The 20,100-nt window shown below is 38.5% G+C and overlaps 2 pseudogenes; both read right to left on the bottom strand.

Moving 5' to 3' along the window:
- Positions 1-2,186: 2,186 nt before the first annotated feature.
- Positions 2,187-6,902, bottom strand: LOC123896048 (annotated as a pseudogene).
- A 5,827-nt stretch (positions 6,903-12,729) lies between these two features.
- Positions 12,730-19,064, bottom strand: LOC123896047 (annotated as a pseudogene).
- Between the last annotated feature and the right edge of the window lie 1,036 nt (positions 19,065-20,100).

Genomic DNA, 20,100 nt, shown 5'->3' with positions numbered 1-20,100 from the left:
TGAACACTTACAATCAATGTAAAGTTTTCTGAGTTGCTTTACGGAAAATTTTTGCTATTCAGTTGAAGATGATAAAGGTTTTTTATTTAACAGAAACTCAAAAAGAAAAAGTCAACGGTGCAAACATTTTGTCCCTTGATGAACCTATGTGTGACAAAAAAACCTATGTGGTACAAACACATAACTTAAAGGATGGTAGATGCAATATTTTCTAATAAATATTAGACTCACAAAATATTGAACCATATAAAATGATGTCAACCTAGGATTCAAAACATGTCATAATCTGAAAAGGCCATATTCAACAGCTTTGTATAAATCCGTAGACATAGTAATTACACAGTATACCATAAAATGAATTACCAAGTATCTTTACACTTGCAGATGATAAACTAATAATTTGCAAGAACATCAATTTTAAACTATTATTATTATATGATAATAAATTGGAGAATTATAAAGAAAAGAGCTCTAGAGTATAGAATAGTTGCAAACAAAATAGCTTGGGATTAAAATAATGGTCAAAACAAATATTTAATTAAGGTTTAAATATAATTATTTTAGTCCCTACAAATATAGTTTTTTTTAGTCCGTGATGGCAAAACTGGCCCAATATTATCATGACATGTGGTGCCACGTGGCCTAATAAGGTGACTTTAGGGAACCATAAATTGCATCAAACCACTTCTAATTTCAATTTGTGTATTTCACATAACATGTTAATTGCAACGGAGCTACTTCGCACCTGATTGTTCCTTGTTGGAACGAATGTTTGTTGCAGCTTTTTTCTTGCAAACATTCAAGGCCAAGTCCCCGGGGCCTTTGATGGATGCCAATAATTTGACCTTTATACACTTCCACTCCGGGAGCAATAAACATTTGCCCCCTCTCCTGTGAACTTGCGATTGCATAAGAAGTACTAGTTCTGCCCTCAAAAGCAACCAGGTATTCCAGCACATATCATTAATCAATGGATGAAACAATGGCACTCAAAAGAACCGTAAACAGTAATATAAGTGTAACATTACCAGCGAGCCTAAATCCCGAGTGCTCATATCACCGGCCCAAAAGTGTTTAGAATAGCTGTCCCTCAGGAAGCAGTTAAAATTGCATTCCGCAATCCAAGTAGACCACGGGTTGGGATCTTATATTTGACTAGTGTAGTTCCCTCCAATCTAGCAGAAATAAATATTGAAATCATTAGACAGAATGCTATATTAATTTTAACTGTTAAAATCTTCTAAACTGTAGGATGAACTGTAACTTAGAGGGAATTTGATATTCATTTAAATAATAATGATACATAAAAAAGATCAACATCTTAGATTTTGATAAAATACAACCACATAAATTACAAACAATGTGATGTCGGAACCTAGGAGTATTTATGACACAGATACAAATTTGGGTATTGGACATAACATTGTATTGTCATCAGAATGCCGCATTTCTTCTTTCTTTTTCTTTACGAAAAGGGAAAGAAGCACTTCTAGAAGGATAAGGATACAGGTATATCAATATCAATACAAAATACATAACCACAAAACATACAAAACCACCACAGGACTACGACATCCTAACCATAATGGAGATTCTCTAAGAAAATATATCACAACAGAAATAGAAGGAAAGCAATTTACATACCCAACTCCTTGGATATCAAACATTTGCCCTCGTCTCTTGCCAAGAAGTTCAAACAACCGCTCCCATGTGCTCTTCTGGTACCTCCACAGTTGCAATCTGCAACCATTCCACGAATTAAAATATGTATGAAAAGTGTGAAGGGACTCGAACGCTTTTGGAGAAAACTCGGTCTATCATAACTAAACTTTTTAAATGACACAAAAATTTAACTAACAATCTCAAAATTTAACTAACATACAAAAAAAAATAACAAAAGTTCCAGATTTTGATTGTAATATCCTAGCTCAATTCATTAAAATGAATAGACACTTCTTATGTAGAAAAAGGGCAACCTAGAACCATAAAGCTACCACCATGACAAGGTCATGGGAATAGTTAGATTCATTGTGAATTTATTGTAGGAAATCTTACCTTGCACTAGCAAAGCCTTGCATTTCTTATATAACAACATCTTATATATATATATATATATATATATATATATATATATATATATATATATATATATATATATATATATATATATATATATATATATATATATGTATGTATAACCAATAATGTTGATTCTCAAAGTACACGGTCATTAGAAGCTAACTTATAGGAAAGTGGTTATAGAAAATAATGTAAAGGCCATAACATAGATCCATCTTATGCTTTTAATGACACCAAATACAGTTATTTTCAATGTTATCGATGGCAGACCATAGCGGAGAGCCAAAAATCCGACATATAACGCCGTGGCGCTGCCATCTTTCACAAAAGGCCATATCAGTTTCCCAAAACTCCACCACCGATATCAGCCATGGCCGATGTTTGACATTATATTTTAATAGCAATAAAAATTTGATTGGAAATTTACCTCGTACGGCTCCATCACTTTGTCGCTCACCTTCTTGTTGAATAACTTTGGGAGGCCCAACCATGAATTCATATCCTTCCCTTCATAGCCAGAAATTGGATTATTAACATTATTTGAAGAAATTGGATTATTAACAAGAAATACTCACACACAAACACACTTACATATTTTCAATGAGTATAGTGATATGCAGAGTTCCACGACCACTGACAATGAATGTATCGGCTGTTTCACCATCTTCAACCTTCATAGCCAGATTTCGCTCAAGTTCACGATCAAGCATGTCCCTTAAAATTCCTACTGGTAACATACTTTCCCTGGAAAGTACAAAATAAGTTTTAGATGGTCTCTTATTACATAACTGTGAAACAACTTAAAAAATTACAAAGGAAGGCGAATCTAATAGCAACTATTGTGTCCAATAAAAGGTATCAAGAGATATCAACAGCATAAATAGAAGACCTCTTTTGACGGAAATAAAATATTATTCTATATACATACCTCACGACCGACAAAAGGTGAAATGTTTATGGAGAAAGCCATTTTCACTGTTGGTTCTTCCACTTGATGGAAGGTAGTGCCTTCCCAGTCACTTTATCTGCAATTGTCTCCCCAATCTGAGTTGTAATGGCTACTATAAGGTTGCTTAAAGACAAGATAATGCACTTCATCTAAAGCCCTAAACCTTTACCTGAATATCAGAAATTCCACATACTGCACATATATCACCAGCCTCCACTCTATCTGCAGGGACCCTAAAGAATTTTTCATATACATAAAGCTCGCTAACTCTTGCATATCTACATGAATCTTCTGAAGTGCATACCTGAACAATTAGCGAAGAATTATTACCTTGGAGGAATTCAGAAATTAAACAATAAAATTGAAGGAAAAGGAATACCCACCTTGACCTCCATCCCTTTCTAAAACTCCAGCTTCCAAGCGTCCAATTACTATACACCCTTTATGTCCCTCATACTCTGTACTTGTAACCTAGTCGATGAATAAGTATATGATAAGACTACAGATTAGGTCTTGTATATATCACTTCACATAATTTGGTTCATATCATGATATTTAAAAATGAAACTTGAGAGTTTGTTAGTGTTTCAAATTTTGTTAAGGTTTATTAAGACTATAATGGACTACAGAGCATTTCCCACAAACTTATTAAATGGTCGTGTCTATAAGGAAATGGAATCATCCGATCCAAGTTAAATAGAAATTAGACAGGATTGTCATGCATATTTTGGCTCAGCTGAATCAAATGGTAATAATTTTCAATTGCTTCTGTTATTTATGTTTCCCATGTGGTAGTAAATTAGTAGGAGCACATGCTTACCAGTTACTTTTATATATTAAATATACAAAATAAAATCAATACCATAAACAGCTACTAACAAGCATTTGGAGTGAGCCATCTTTATCAATACGTGGTCCAGGGATACATCTCATGATGGATTCAAACAATGGCCAAAGTCATCTGCCATATTTTCAGGGGACAACCCGGCTTTCCCTTTTATACCACTTGCATATATTACCTGAAAGTCACACTGCAAAGACAGAAAAAACATTACATATACTGAAACAATTACAATCACTCACACACAGCTGATATGTGTGTATTTACCAGCAAACATTCGAAATCTTAATGACTTTATACCTTTCCCACAGATCACTGTGAATAAAGAAATCATAGTTAACTGATTACTGACACTACAGACTTCGAATTCCAAGTATGAACCCAATTTGTAAAACACAGAAAACAAACTAATTGAGTTATATCATAAGCATAACTGTTCATTTGTTGCATTTAATTCAATGAAGAGTTCAAAAGTAGAATTGACGACAAACTCAAGGCAAAGCAGAAGACCTGTCTATTTTATTCATAACTACAACAACCGCATGACCAAACTCTAAAGCCTTCTTTAAGACAAATCTTGTCTGCGGCATTGGCCCTTCGACAGAATCTACCTACACAAACAAAGAGAAGCTTGAAAAAACATATATAGTACAAGAAGCCAGCTACATTTTAAGCAGCATTGGATCTTCGGTGAATTGGTAAAGGAGTTGGAGTAAGTACCACTAGAAGGATTCCTTCGACCATATTCAAGATGCGCTCAACTGAACCACCAAAATCAGAGTGGCCAGGAATGTCAATTATATTAGCTTGCCATCTTTATAAGTCACAGATGTAATTTTACTCAGTATAGTGATTCCTCTTTCACACTCCAAATCGTTTGAGTCCATTATCCTTTCTTGTACAGTTTAATTATCACGAAACACCACACAAAAGCCAACAGATATATCACATCATCTACTATCTCACACTTTTCTCGAATTTAAGGTCATATAATCTCTAATATAAAATTTAGCATTTAAGAGTTATCGAGACACTATCATCCTTTCAATTTATTGAGTTTAGAGTCATATAGATTTGATATCAATTTAGGGTCATCGAATGTAGGGTCATATAATCTCTAATATAAAATTTAGCATTCAAGGGTCATCGATGCACAAAACACCATGTATCATATTTCGCATTCATCGGTCATCTAGGTATAAAGCCATCATATATCATATTTTTCATTCAAGAGACAGAGACACAAAACCATCATAAATCATTTTCGCATTAAAGGATCATTAAGACCCAAAACCATCGTATATAATATTTTACATTCAAGGGTCATTGAGGGCGCCATTCCATTATATATCATATCTCGTTCAAGAGGCATCGAGCCACAAAAGCATCATATATATTTTTTTTCGCATCAAAGGGTCATTGAGGCACAAAATCATCACATATCATATTTCGCATTCAAGGGTCATCGAGACACAACCATCATATATGATGTATCACATTTCTCATTCAAGGGTCATCAAGGTACAAAGGCATCATATATATGATATTTCTCATTCAAGAGGCATCAAGCCACAAAACCATCATATATCATATTTCACATTCAAGGGTCATCGAAGTATAAAGTCATTATATATCATATTTCTCATTCAAGACTCAAGAGGCATCGAGCCACAAAACCATCATATATCTTTTTTCGCATTAAAGGTTCATCGAGGTACAAAACCATAATACATCATATTTTGCATTTAAGGGTCATCGAGACACAACGATCATATATGATGTATCACATTTCGCATTCAAGGGTCATCGGGGCACAAGGCCATCATATATAAACGATATTTCTCATTCAAGAGGCATCGAGCCACAAAACCATCACATATCATATTTAACATTCAAGGGTCATTGAGGTACAAAGTCATCATATGTCATATTTCTCATTCAAGAGGCATCGAGCTACAAACCATTATATATCATTTTTCACATTAAAGGGTCATCGAAGTACAAAGTCATCATATATTTTGTATTCAAGGGTCGTCTGGGGACAAAGTCATCGTATTTCGCATCTAATGTATCAAGACTTAAGACCATTAATCAAACTTTTCAAATCTTGTGTCATCTAATCTCAAATATCAAATTTAGTATTCAAGGGTCGAACGAGCACGATATTCTTCTTCCAATTTATTGAATTTAGAGTCATACAGGCTCAATATCATATTTCACATTAATGAGTGGAACAAAATTATCAATCAAACTTATCAAATTTAGTATTCAAGGGTCGAACAAGCACAATATTCTTCTTCCAATTTTTTGAATTTAGAGTCATATAGGCTCAATATCATATTTCACATCAATGAGAGGAACAAAACCATCAATCAAACTTATCAAAGATGTGATCATCTAATCTCAAATATCATATTTAGCATCTAAGGTTCAAAGAGGTACAATATTATTCTTCTAATTATCATCTTCTATATTTCAGGCACTAGAACAGGTGCTGTATTTATTAATAAGCTAGACTTAGGATTTTTGTTCTCTTTAAATTAGATTTGGCAATTATTTTTTTAGCTTTTTAGCAGTCTTAATTTCTTGTACCGTTATAATTGTGGGTATAGATGTTGTCACTTTACCCTCCAAAGTGAGTCACTTTGGAGGAGCGAAATCCATTGATTGAAAAAACATTTATGCTCAAGTAACTAGATAAGAGGAACCTGGATATTATGATGAGAACCTGGCTATCAAGAAGAGTAATACATTCGGCAGATATCCTTGGTTCAAGGCCAATAGAGTAATGTCTAGCCACAGCTCACTCTTCAGATTGTATGAAAAAAGGTCCCTACAGAATCATATATCAATCAAATCAAAGTTAAAAACTATGGATAAAAATAAATGAAACTGACAATGAGAACTTGAATTAAAATTATACAGTTTGATCATGTATACATGACAACTGGGATGAGGACCACGAATCATACCGTCATTTAACCTCTGCCTCGTCAAACCATCATAACAAAAGTAGTTTTGTCCTAAATCCATTCTTCATTAATGTCCTGCAATGGGAAAGTTGAATAGGTTTCAATAGCAAACAATGAATAGAAACAAGTGTTTCCTTTCACTAAGAGTAAAACACCTAAACAAACAGCTTCCATAATAATAGTGTTGTACCCTAAATTTTGACTACGATGTTTCTCGTCTATTTTATTTTTCTGTCGTCTTTTTTTAATCAGTCGCGACGTTCTAACGAAATTTCGGCAGAGAGATATTTTAAAATACCTCATTTGTTTGTTCAAGTACTTTTTTTTTATTTTATTATTTATTCTTTTTTTATTTATTATTATTTAACATTATTATTATTATTATTTTTAATTATTTTTATTTTTTATTTTATTTTTTTTTATTTTTTTTTATTTTTCTAAACCCTTTCTCTTCCTTTTTCTTTCTTTACGTTTTTCTTTGCTTTTTTTTTTTTTTTTTATTCACTTTATTTTATTTATCTTTTTTATTAAAAAAATCAAAAATCAAATTGTCCAAGAACAGCAAGGTCAGGCACATGATCCTTGAACCCAGAAAGGATTTTCCTTTCCCTTCTTTCTTTTCCTGCAGCACAACAGAACAAGAACAAAATGTTAAAACCACAACCTGCATAGCACTGAACAACAAACTCAAAGATTTGTTTTTTTGCCCGTTCGGAACATTGCTTCTAACAAAGGAGAAAATTGAAGTCAACTCCTTCCCAAAACACATCAACAAACCCTAACTTTTGGGTATAAATAAAAGGAACCAAAACTCAGAAAAAGGAGAGGAGAAAAAAAGCACAGCCGCAACCTGTAAAACAACAACAACAACAACAACAACAACAAAACCTTCATCTGTTCTCAACCAGAAATCCATCAACCAAAATAATCAAAACCCAAATCGTTCCAACAACAATCATAAACCCAGAACAATCAAAACATCAAATCCAACCACGAACTAAACCAAAATCAAAATCAAACCCAGAGAACAAATCAAAGAAACGAATCAGTATTGATTGAATCCAATCAAACCGGAACTAAAAAACACAGAAATCAAAGAAGAAGAAGGAGAAAGAATTTTGAAAACACTGCCTCCGATCTGCGTTTGGGTGAGGCTTCTGAACTTTTCATGTTTATAATCGTGTTCTAGGGGGTGATTTAGGGGGGGGTTTAGTTTAAGATTTTTCTGTTTTGGGTGGTTTTAGGGTTCCGGCACGGCGGCGCCGCCATCTGGCCTGACGGCCGCCGCGCCGGCGGTGAGCTGAGGTAAAACCCTAGCAGAGCTAGGAAAGGGAAGAGAGAAGAAGAAAACTGAAAAAAATAATACGTACTCTGTCTTTAGTTTGCTATTTATGGCAAAGCTTGTTTTAAAAAATGTTTTAAAAAATGTTTTAAGTTTGTTTTAAGTTTGTTTTGGCGAAGGTTTTAAACACAACAGCTCCCACAGCCCAGTTGGCTTGCTGATTGGGGTGTTGGGCCTTAAGCCCAGAACCTTTTTTTTCTGCTGTTTACACCCCCCTGACTTAGAAATGTGTTTTTTTTTTTTAGTGTTTTATCTTTCGTATTTTTATTTCTTTTAGTATAAAAAGGTGGAAATATGTTAGATTGTTTTTTTAGGGTTTAGTATGTTAGAATAGTTTATCTCTTTTGTTAAGTTATTTGTGTGATAAAAAAGAAACTTGTCTTTTTTTAATAAAAATATAATGAAAAAGGATCGGTTTGTCATGTGGCTCTCCGGTTCTCTGGTTATTCGTATTCTTGGTGATTACCTCGAAATGTGGATAACCGGCGTTCTTTTAATTATTTCTTTTCAAAAAGTAATAAAAACCATAAAATGAACGCAACGCAATAAACTGAGTCTTTTTTGTGAAAAATGTTTAACTGAGTCTTATGTGTTTAAGAAATGTTTTTGAGAGTCTCATGTGTTTAAGAAATATTTTGAGTAAGTGAAAAGGAGTCTTATGTGTTTAAGAGGTTTTTTTCATGTGTTTAAAAAAGAGTCCCATGTGTTTAAAAAAGTATTTTGTGTAGTTAAGAGTATATTATGTGTTTAAAAAGAGTGTTTGTGTAAAAGAGTCCTTTTTGCGAATTAAAATCAACCAACAAACACGTATTTTCTACCCGAGAACTGCGTGTAGCTTTGAATTTCCCATTGCACCTTCGAATACGTAGGAGCGAGATGATGTATCTCGTCAAGCACATTAATAAAAAAAAAAAAACCTTTTTGTGTCAAAAAATGTTAAGAGTCTTTAGTGTCTTTTAATGTCTTTTCTTTGATTAAATAGTATAGAACAAATAATAAAGCATCATTACACAAGCGCGAGAACTAATTTTAATCCTAGATCTAAAGAGAAGGTTCCCATTGAGTACAACGGATGCGAGGGGTGCTAATACCTTCCCTTCGCATAACCGACTCCCGAACCCGGAATTTTGGTTGCGATGACCACCCTTTCCACTTAAAGGTTTTATCGATATTTTCCTTTTCCGCGTGGCCGCGTGGAATAAATAAAGTTCGGTGGCGACTTTACTGTTTTAGCGAGCGTTTATCGCTTCGCGCAGTTTTTGTATTAGCTAGTTGAGTAGATTAGCAGTTCATCCTTAGAATTAGCCTTAATTTTTAGGGAGGGCGCTACAGCTGGCGACTTCACTAGGGACTGGTTAATTAAGAGAGTCGAGCCCACTCTTTTTAGATTTAGGTTTTTGGGTTTTTGCGCTTGTTTGTGTTTATTGTGTATTATTTTTTTTTATGCTTTATTCAGTCATGTGCTTTATTTGCCGTAATATTTGCATGTGTTGTATTTGTTTATTACTTGCATAAATATATCTGTTATATATATATATATATATGGGGTTGTGATGTTGGGTTACATGTGGATAAAGCTCTACACCCGAGCTTCGAGAGAAACTAAGTTAAGTTAGGGGTTTAGTATTGGCCTGCTTGGCGCGTGCCTCGAGAGGACCAATACGAAAACTCCGCCTAGAGTAGATTCCTTCGAAGGATGTGTTACCTTGCGAAATTTCGTAATGGGAACAAGTATCTTTCTAGGGATCCGTGACTCTAGGGACCTTTTAAAATAGAACCTAAACGTGTTAGGAGGCCTCTACTAGTACATAATGAGGGGTACGCAATGTTGACTTTCTTGGCGTTTGTCTTGTAAAGTCAACGCGTAAACCTCGCCTAAAGGAGACTTTATTTGGAAATATTATTGTCTTGCGAGTTTTTGCAATGTTAATATTTTCAAATAAGGGTTTACGATCTTAGGAACCTTAAAAAAACTCTAGAACCACATGTGAGGTGGGATGGGACATATACAAACACATGATTTACTATCTCTACCCTAAACATCACTTCCACATACCATGATATTCAAAAACTGATTTTCTTGCATATTCATTGTTGCTTATAGGAAGGAAAAGACATTGATTTGAGAAAATGGCACCCGACAAAAGATTACCTATTGGTTTCAAGGTTAAGATTCCAAATGTAGAGGAACTTCAAAAGTTGAGTGGCCGTATGTCTACACTTGCCGAAGGAAACTTTCGATACCACTATGGGCGTTTATTGGATCTTCTTCAAGTAAGGGTTAATGAGAATGCCCTTACTACGTTGGCCCAGTTTTATGATCCACCCCTCCGGTGCTTCACTTTCCAGGATTTCCAGTTAGCTCCGACTCTTGAGGAGTTCGCCAAGATTTTGGGTTTTGATCTAAGGGAAAGCAAGCCATACTTAAACATAGAAGAAGAACCAACCATGGATGATCTTGCTAAGGCCCTAGATTTTGGAGTTGAAGAGGTTACATCTTGGTTGGTGAAAACCAAGGATAATGGCATGGTGATTCCAAGAAAGGTGTTGGAAGCTAAGGCCTCAGACCTATTAGCCAAGAAGGAGTGGGGGTCATTTAATGCGATCTTAGCGTTATTGGTGTATGGGTTGGTGCTATTTCCAAAGGTAAATGACTCTATTGATATGTCCGCCATAGGGGTATTCTTGGTAGGAAGTCCTGTGCATGCTCTATTGGCCGACTTCCACCTCTCTCTTTGTTCTAGGCATGAAAAGAGGAGAGGGGGTACTATCGTTTGTTGCACACCTCTGATGCAGTAAGTTCAGAAACCTCACCCAAACACAGATCGGAGGCAGTTTTCAAAGCTTTTCCTCTCTTCCTCTCTCTTTCGGTTCTTGCGTTTTATCCTCCTTCTCCTTCTTTAGTTTCTGTTTTGTCTTTTTTTTCGTTTACTGGTTGTGATGGTTACGGTGATGTGGTTGCTGAGGCTGTGTTTTTTTGAATGATTTAGGCTTCTGAAATGGTTTATAAGCTTTATGAATGAATGGATTGAAGTTTTTTTCTTGATGGGTTTGTTAATTTCTGTGGTAAAAAAAAAATTAGGGTTTTTGTGACTGGTTTTTTTTGCAGGTGCGGCTGTGGTTCTCTTTTTCTCTTCTCTGAATTTTCTTTTTTATAATCGTGTTCTAGGGGGTGATTTAGGGGGGGTTTAGTTTAAGATTTTTTCTTTTTTTGGGTGGTTTTAGGGTTCCGGCACAGCGGCGCCGCCGTCTGGCCTGACGGCCGCCGCGCCGGCGGTGGGCTGAAATAAAACCCTAGCAGAGCTAGGAAAGGGAAGAGAGAAGAAGAAAACTGAAAAAAATAATACATACTCTGTCTTTAGTTTGCTATTTATAGCAAAGCTTGTTTTAAAAAATGTTTTAAGTTGCTGCCCCTATTTAATTGACTTTCACCCAAGAGTGCATTGACTACATCTTTGCATACTCATGGTGGAAGACGATTAAATACTTAAGGACTCGAATTTTGACCAGACAGCAAGAACGGACCTCTACGATTACTTCAATTACATGATACTCTGTTTGCACTATGACCCAGATGAGACTCATTTGAAACTCTATACTCGCACTGGTACGACCCTATAACCATTAATCCCGCAAGACTCAGATAATACCTCTCTTAACATCTCCACCAGTAAGACTCAACTTTCAATCACGCAAACAAGACTCAGGCAAGACTCATCTATACCGACAAAAATCATTTAAAACTCAACCAACAACAATCCTCTGGGATTCTAATAACTCTGGCAAGACTCAAATACTCATTCAGATAAGACTCGGGTAAGACTCAAACGCTCATTCACACAGGTAAGACTCATAAAAAACCTCAACATCCACAAGGTAGGACTCAATTACATTCATATAGATAGGGCTCAATTCACATAAGACTCAAGGTTTACTTCACATAAGACTCAATCTACACTTCACATAAGACTAAATTTCCACTCATACAGATAAGACTCACTTACTTCACACAGGGCTCAAAAACATTCGCTTTACATAAGACTCGATCCATAATTATACATAGGGCTTAATAACATTCACTTCACATAGGACTCAATATGCACTCATACCTACATACACTAGCCATCTGGGTAAACCACTATCGACGTTCTGCGAGGCAGGCAAACACACATTCGAGAAATATCATCTCGTTACCTCAAGCTAACTGGGGGAGAGGGTTAAACAACTTCTAAGCCATCGGGTTTCCACATACCATGAATTCTATATGCGAGCATGTTTACTTATGCGGAAAAACTTTTTAAGCCAAATGCATGATTTCTTTTGAGGTGTATGAATTAAAACATTAATGCACGTCATCCTTCTCGTCTCTCCACAGGTAATGCCCCTATTATCTCCTCTCACACAATACTTATTTTTCTTTCAAGGAACACGATCTCTTTGCTTGCTACGAGTTTGCACTGCGGGTGCAAGGTTAAAAACCGAGGATCATCTTTTCTTATAAACAAATGTCGTTTTTTCTCGGAAAAGTCTTAACTATATCCTTTTATGAGCCCTCACATTTTTTATGCACTATCAAGAAGAAAAGAATGCATTTTATGAGAAACAAGACCTAAAACAAATAGACAAAAGGGATTTTATTGATGAAATATTGACCCTCGAATGGGTGTCAATACATAGGAAAGCAATTCCTATAAGAGGAGATTACTAATTTTGGGAATGGCAACAAAAACAAAAAGGTCAACAACACCTCATCCACCGTTTCCCTCGTGACTTCTAACATACACAAACTTTAACCTCGAAGCTGACAATTAGACTGATCACTCCCACTTGAGCCTTCTACTATAATGCTGACGCCTCGGGTCTTCTGCCTTCTATTTTCCTTTTTTCACATATCCCTAACTTTTGCCTGGATCGCCCTTTCGGGTTTTCAATCCACCGGGATTACATTTCCTTTTTTGGTGTCCCTAATTTTTGCCTAGACTGCCCTTTCAGGTTTTCAGTCTACCGGGACGCTCTCTATTGCCTAGATTGCCCTTTCGGGTTTTCAATCTAGCGAGCCTTTATTTTTTATTTCTCTTTTTTTTCTTAGGCATAATACTTCTTGACCGCGTCAGCATTCACTGGGAGTGGAAATTCTTCTTCATCCATAGTGGCGAGGATTAAGGCTCCTCCTGAAAATGCTTTCTTCACCACGTATGGTCCCTCATAGTTAGGGGTCCATTTGCCTCGGGAATCTTTGTGGATGGGCAAGATCTTCTTCAATACTAGCTCGCCTTCTCGAAACTCACGGGGGCGCACTTTCTTGTCAAAGGCCTTCTTGCGTCGTTGTTGATACAGCTGACCATGGCAGAGTGTCGTTAAGCGCTTTTCCTCTATGAGGTTCAACTGGTCAAACCTTGTTTGGGCCCACTCAGCCTCTTCTAGTTTGGTTTCCATCAACACTCTCAATGAAGGGATTTCCACCTCGACGGGGAGTACTGCCTCCATGCCATATACTAGAGAAAAAGGGGTTGCCCCGGTTGAGGTACGGATGGTCGTCCTATATCCATGCAATGCATACGGGAGCATCTCATGCCAATCTTTATACGTCTTGACCATCTTCTGAATAATCCTCTTGATATTCTTGTTGGCTGCTTCCACGGCGCCGTTCATCTGTGGTCGATACGGCGAAGAGTTATGGTGCTCAATCTTGAAACCATCGCATAATTCTTTCACTAACTTGTTGTTTAGGTTTGACCCATTATCTGTGATAATTTTGTTAGGAATCCCGTAACGACAAATTATTTCTTTCTTGATGAATCGGGCTACTACTTGTTGTGTCACATTCGCATATGAAGCTGCTTCAACCCATTTGGTGAAGTAATCAATAGCGACCAAGATGAACCTGTGTCCGTTAGAAGCTTTCGGCTCAATCATTCCAATAACATCAATGCCCCACATAGAGAACGGCCAAGGTGCCGTTAATACATTCAACGAGTTTGGTGGCACATGCACCTTGTCGGCATATATTTGGCACTTATGACATGTTTTGACATAACGGTAGCAGTCTGCTTCCATGGTCAGCCAATAATACCCTGCCCTCAAGATCTTCCTTGCCAATGCATGCCCATTGGCGTGAGTCCCGAAAGTTCCTGCATGGATTTCTGCCAGAAGATGATCCGCTTCTTGTCGGTCTACACATCTAAGCAACACCATGTCATAGTTTCTTTTGTAGAGTACTTCCCCATCTAAGAAGAACTGTGTGGCCAACCTTCTCAATGTCTTTCTGTCATTGATTGACGCGCCTTCGGGATATTCTTGTTTTCCAAATATCGCTTGATATCATGGAACCATGGTTTGTCATCATATTCCTTTGAAGCCACTGTGCACACAGCTGGTTCATCCTTACGTTCCAATACTATGAGAGGCGCTTCGTTGTGGAACCTTACTTTGTACATTGAAGATAATGTAGCTAAAGCGTCGGCCACCTGATTCTCTTCCCTTGGAATGTGATGGAAAGTGATCTCATCGAAGTACTCTGCTAGCTTCTTGACTTGAGTGCAATATGGGATTATCTTTGGGTGCCATGCTTCCCATTCTCCTTTTACTTGACAGATGACTAACGCTGAGTCTCCATATACTTCTAAGATTTTGATCCTTAGATCGATGGCTGCCTCGAGACCCATGATGCAGGCTTCATATTCTGCTATGTTGTTTGTACACTCAAAACACAATCTGGCTGCAAGAGGTCTATACCCACCTCTTGGTGATATCAAAACTGCCCCGACTCCGTGCCCCATGGCATTGGAAGCTCCATCGAAGACTAGTTTCCAACGAGCGCCTGGTTCGGGTCCTTCTTGATCTCCTATAACTTTCTCTAAGATCATGACATCTTCATCAGGAAAATCGGATGGAACCGGCTGATGCTCTTCTAGAGGTTGGTGAGCAAGATACTCCGCCAACACACTTCCTTTGATTGCCTTTTGAGCGACATACTGGATATCGTACTCAGACAGCAACATCTGCCAGCGCGCAATCTTTCCGGTAACGGCAGGTTTTTCAAAGATGTACTTGATAGGATCCATCTTGGAAATCAAATGCGTAGTGTGAGTTAGCATGTACTGCCTTAGACGTCGGGCAGCCCATGCTAGCGCGCAACAGGTCTGGGTCTACCTCAATTCCTCTTTGGCTGACTATGAACCCTAATAGTTTTCCTGATCTGACCCCGAATGTACATTTGTTAGGATTCAGTCGCAATCTGAACTTCCTCAAACGTGCGAACAACTTACGCAGGTGGACCAGGTGCTCTTCTTCTCCTTGAGACTTGGCAATCATATCATCCACGTACACCTCTATCTCCTTGTGAATCATATCATGAAAGAGGGTCACCATCGCTCTTTGATATGTTGCTCCAGCATTCTTCAAACCAAAAGGCATGACTTTGTAGCAGAAAGTCCCCCACGGAGTAATGAAAGTAGTTTTTTCCATATCTTCAGGATTCATCTTGATCTGATTATATCCGGAGAAACCATCCATGAAAGAAAACACTGAGGACTGAGCGGTATTATCCACCAACACATCTATGTGGGGCAACGGGAAGTCATCCTTTGGACTTGCTCGGTTCAAGTCTCGGTAATCTACACACATTCGTACCTTGCCATCTTTCTTTGGGACAGGTACAATGTTGGCAACCCATTGCGGGTACTTGGCCACAGCTAGAAATCCTGCATCAAATTGCTTCTTCACTTCTTCTCTGATCTTGAGAGCCATATCAGGTCTTGTTCTCCTCATCTTCTGTTTTACAGGTGCACATTCAGGCTTGAGTGGGAGCTTGTGCACAACTATGTCGGTATCCAATCCTGGCATATCTTGATAAGACCAAGCAAACACATCGACGTATTCTTGCAACAAACTGACCAGATCCTTCTTTACATCTTCTTGCAATGATGCCCCTACTTTGACCTCTTTTACATCTGACTCGCTCCCCAAGTTGATTGTCTCAACTTGCTCTTGATGCGGCTGAATGGCCTTTTCTTCTTGTTTCAACAGGCGAGCTAGTCCTTCAGGAAGTTCACAATCATCCTCGTCAACTCCTTCGGCTTGGTTTACCGGATGTTCGAAGTCAAAAGGGAAACTAGCGGGGTAGGTTTCAACGGGTATTTCTATGGATCTGCATGAGGATGTTTTCATTTTTTAGGAAACAATGCAAACTGAACAAAAGCTTAAACTGTAAAAGTCTTCTTTTTTTTTTTAGAAAAGAGTTGCCATTTTGAAAAACATGGAGCGAAAAACAAAAAGTTCTTATTCAACATAAAATGCACTTTTATTCATGATAAACTTTTAAAACAAGATTAATATCCATGGTCTTCCAAGGAGGCAACTATTTGAATGAATCCATGGTCTTCCAAGGAGGCAACTATAAGCAGGATTAATATCCATGACTTGGAAAGTGATCGTGAAGAGCTGAGGACCAACCAAAACTGGAAGGTCTATCTCTCCCATGACCGTCCTTTCTGAGCCATCGAAGGCTTTGACAACAAGTGTGCTAGGCCTCATTACTGCCCCTTCGCTGTTTAACTTATCGAAGGTCCTCTTGGGCATGACATTCAGGGACGAACCATTATCTATCAATACTTTGGACAAGATGTTGCCCAAACACTTGACAGATATATACAATGCCTTGTTGTGGTCATAACCTTTGGCTAGTAATTCTTCATCATTAAACCCGAGATATCTGCTTGAAGCGATGTTGGCTATGATCCCGTCAAATTGATTCACGGTGACGTCTTTCTCAACATGGGCTTCTCCCAACACTTTCATTAAGGCATTCCTATGGATTTCTGAGGATAGCAATAATGATAGCATAGAGATTTTAGACGGAGTTTGCCCTAACTGATCAACCACTTGATAATCACTCTTGCGAATGATCTTTAAAAATTCTTCGGCATCCCCTTTAGGTGCCACCTTATGGGGCTGCTCTTTACCCATCTCTTCTACATGCTTTCCTTTAGCTAGATCCAACAGGGGCTTCTCAATAACCTTGCTTGACTGATCATGAGAAAAGATCCTCCCACTTCTTGTCATCCCTCCTATCCCCGCAATGCTATCAATGGAGGGATTTTCAAGTGTTACTTGCTCTTGGCCCATGGAAACAGTAGGTTGATAATTCCATGGTACTTTTTGAGTGCTCTCGAATGGAAAAGACTTAGGCACCCTGAAGACTAGTGGGTGGACTTCTTTATTTGGTATAGGGGCCCTTTTGAATGGGATCTCAATTGGCGTGAAGTCCTCTAATGCCGCAATGACAGGGTTTACTACTGAGTAGCCAACCTGGACCAAGCCTTGATCCATCAACTGTTGTAAGCACATCCTCATCTTCTTACAATTCTCAGGTTTCCTTGCACACTCTTCACAGTCAGAGTACAACATCTCGAATTCTTCATAACCAATTAGCTTTTCTCTAACTATTGCTAGTGGAGTTCGGATCTTAGAAACTTCATCTATCAATTGAATTCCTCCATCATCCTCCACAGCATTCACAGATGGGCCAGCATGGCCAGGCAGCGGATTGGTCTTCACATTGGGTCCCTCCTCCTTAAAGGTTAACAGCTTCTGATCAATCAATTCTTGTACCTTATACTTAAAGGCTTTGCAATTTTCAATAGTATGCCCAAGTGCCCCAGAGTGGTAATCGCACTTGACATCACTCTTAAAATGAGCTGGGTAAGGAGGTACTACCGGTGGAAGCTGCTTTAGCTCTATCATCCCTTTTTGTAGCAGATAAGGGAGGATTTGACCGTATGGCACAGGCACACGGTCTAATTGCACAACCCTCTTTTCAAAGTTGTTTCGGCCATTAGATTGGTTCCTTTGTTGTGGTTGTGGAGGAACAATTGCCGAGTATGGTATTTGAGCTGGTGCACTTGTGGTGATGGCATTAGTTTCCTCCTCCTTCTTCCTTGGATTCGAATTGAAGGACCTCCTTCCACTAGTCTGATCCTTAGTGAACTTCTGAATCTTTCCACTCTTAATTCCTGCCTCCACACGCTCTCCTATGATGACCAAATCTGCGAAATTGGATGAAATACTCCCTATCATTTTTTCATAGTAGGGTCCTTGCAGAGTGCTCATGAAAGTGTCTACCAATTCGCGATCCATCAAGGGAGGTTGGACTTGAGCGGCCAACTCCCTCCAACGCTGGGCATATTCCTTGAATGCTTCATTACTCCTTTGAGACAGGTTTTGTAGTTGTATGCGGTTGGGAGCAATATTCAGATTGTAACTGTATTGAGTAAGGAAAGCATCCACAAGATCTTTCCAAGTTTTGATCTGAGCCCTTTCCAATTGCATGTACCAATCAAGTGAAGCTCCACTTAAACTGTCTTGGAAGATGTGAATGAGCAGTTTCTCATTCGAAGCATGAGCAGCCATCTTGGTATAGAACCTCTTGATGTGGATTTTTGGACAGCCAGTGCCCTTGTACTTATCAAAATCCGGGGCTTTGAACTTTGGTGGGACCACCACATCTGGAACTAAGCACATGTTTGAAGCATCAAACCCGAAGGCGCTAACACCTTCAATAGCCTTCAACCTTTCTTCTAAGGCCTTATACTTATCTCCTTGATCAGCCTCAAGCGTTGGTGGGGTCTGAGTAGGCTGAACAATCTCCGAGGTATTCGGCTCGGTGCTGGCGCGAGCTCCTTGAGCGGATGGTACTTCATTCGAAACAGGGATGACAACAGGCTCTGGAGGGGGAGGTACGCCACCATCTTCTTCGGGTGGAGTGTAGCCAGCGGGAAGACCGTATTCAGGCCAGTTCGCATTCGGAGCGGTCGCAGCAGGCTGATGGTTGTTTACCAAAGCTTGGACAAGCTCGAGCATCTTGTCCATCTTGACTTTCATTGCGTCAACGTCCTCTCTTAAGGCCGCTTAATCCTGTCCTTCTTGATCCATGAGTCTGTGGATGTTTGCACGCGTAGGGTATGAATGTGGGGGAAGGGGCTCTTGAGCCGATTTCTTCTTCGATTTCCTCGCTATGGTGAAGGGCAAGTCTCCTGAAGTTTCGAGAAGGTATGAGTGTGTTTTTTCATTTTATTATTGAAAAAAAGGTAATGCATGAATGTGGGAATGCGATGCAAAAAAAACATTTTTATTATCATTTTTGTTTATAGGCCTTTTATGACATAGATTTGAGAATAAATGTAAAACACCAAAGACCTCATTTCATTCCTCTTGGTTCAAGCTTACAAAACAAATTCATTAATTCAAATACATTGAACATCAAAGTCTCATAGTACACTCAAATGGCCGTTTGTTGCCTTGCGGTCTCCCTAGCTTTCTTGTAGGTGTTCAGGAGAAACCTACAATACTCAATAAGTGCTTGGATCCCCTTGGGAGGCTTATGCCACATCATATCCACTTCAGCATCCTCCAACTTATCCGGAATGTCGTCAAGTGCCGCCTTTGAGAAAGCGGTTAACTCCACAAAATCTTTGCTCAACTTGGCATTACTCTTTGAAAGCTCGGTTGCATCCGCCCACACATGCTTTAGTACCCTTCCACGATAATCAAGCTCCAACTTCAAGTTATCAATCTCTTCCTTCAATGAGGTGATACGACTCGCATGTGCCTCTACATGCCCAGACAAAAGGTTTTGAACATTATTTTGGAGATGTTCAAGCTTTGTCTTTTCTAGAAGGTAGAGATTCTCAAATTCCCTTACTCGGTGAATCTCCGCACGCCATTGTTTCTCAACCTCCAAAGTCTTCGCTACTTGTTCCTCATGTGCCGTTCTCCACTCTTTCTTCTCTTTGACGGCCTGATTCCAAAACTTATCCACCTCTCCATAAGAATGCTCTAGCTCCTTAATCTTATCCTTATATGCTCGGAGATTATCCGTCGCGCTAAGTAAACCACCCTCCATCTTTTCTATTTTTTC

This window comes from Trifolium pratense, linkage group LG7 (genome assembly GCF_020283565.1).
Source record: "Trifolium pratense cultivar HEN17-A07 linkage group LG7, ARS_RC_1.1, whole genome shotgun sequence".
NCBI lineage: Eukaryota > Viridiplantae > Streptophyta > Magnoliopsida > Fabales > Fabaceae > Trifolium > Trifolium pratense.
The sequence above is the reverse complement of the archived record's forward strand: the minus strand, read 5'-3'. Positions and strand labels throughout refer to the sequence as shown.